The sequence below is a fragment of the Olea europaea genome, chromosome 3 (assembly GCF_002742605.1).
Source record: "Olea europaea var. sylvestris chromosome 3, O_europaea_v1, whole genome shotgun sequence".
NCBI lineage: Eukaryota > Viridiplantae > Streptophyta > Magnoliopsida > Lamiales > Oleaceae > Olea > Olea europaea.
The window spans coordinates 10768991-10770463 of NC_036239.1; positions in this window are offsets into that span (position 1 = coordinate 10768991).

A 1473-nucleotide genomic window follows, 5' to 3' on the forward strand; every position below is an offset into this window, starting at 1 on the left:
TGCCAGATGAGGTCCCCTCAAAAGCCAAAGGAAGTGCAAAGCTTAACTGGATGAGTGGCAGCACTTAGTCGCTTCGTCTCCAAAGCGACTGACAAGTGCCTCCCGTTTTTCAAAGTGCTCAAGGCTAGGAAGAAATTCCAATGGACTGAGGAATGTGAAGAGGCCTTCCAAGGACTGAAAAGGCACTTGGGGCAGGCCCCTCTCCTTTCCAAGCCGAAGCCCGACGACATCTTGCAACTATATCTCGCCGTCTCCAATGACGCCATCAGTTCGGTTTTGATTTGAGAAGAAGGGCCCACCCAACTTCCCGTCTACTATACAAGTAAAGCGCTCCTATCGCCGGAGACCCGATACCCCGATATGGATAAGCTTGCTTTGGCCTTAATCACGGCCTCAAGGAAATTGAGACCCTACTTCCAAGCTCATACCATCCATGTACTTACAAATTTTCCCCTGAGGCAAGTACTCCAGAAGCCCGATGCCTCGGGAAGATTGTTGAAATGGGCGGTGGAACTAAGTGAATTTGACCATGTGTTCAAAGCAAGGGCAGCCATCAAAGGGCAAGCTTTAGCAGACTTCGTTGCTGAATTCGCCAACCTACCCGAGGTGGATGAAATCATGGAATCCGTCGAACCTCCCACGTGGAGCCTCTTCGTCGATGGCTCAGCTGGGGAAATCGGCTCAGGTGCCGGGGTTGTCCTCATCAGCCCCGAGGGTCACAAACTCACCTCGGCCGTGAGGTTTGGATTCAAAGCCACCAACAATGTTGCAAAGTATGAAGCACTCCTTGCAGGCCTCAGACTAGCCAAGGAAATGCAAGTAAAGAAGCTACTCGTCCATAGCGACTCCCAGCTGGTTATTAGCCAAGTCAATGGTAATTTCTCAACCAAAGACAAAACAATGGCCTCCTATCTGAAAATGGTGATGAGCCTCATCCCATCCTTTGAAAAGTTCGAATTAACCCAGATTCCCCGCATCGAAAATGCACATGCGGATGCACTTTCGAAGCTGGCTAGTATCAAAGACTCAGAGCTACTCACTGTAGTGCCTATCGAGCACCTCCTATTGCCTTCTACCGAGGCCCCTAATATCATGTGGGTCGGTGGAACTCCCACCTGGATGCAACCAATTATAGCATATCTGAAAGACCAGATGCTACCCACCAATAAGAATGAGGCTTACAAGCGAGAAGGAGGTCAGCCCATTTCCTCTTCATCGATGACATTCTCTACAAGAGAAGTTTCTCCTCTCCACTCTTACGATGCGTCGGAGGAGAAGAGGCTACCTACATACTAAGAGAAGTCCACGAGGGAGTATGCGGTAACCACTCTGGAGGCCTATCTCTGGCACAAAAAATACTGAGGCAAGGATACTACTGGCCTACGCTGAAACGGGATGCTCTCGAATTTGTGCGAAAATGTGACAAGTGCCAACGATTCTCTCCCGTTCAAAGACGGCCATCACAGGATTTGA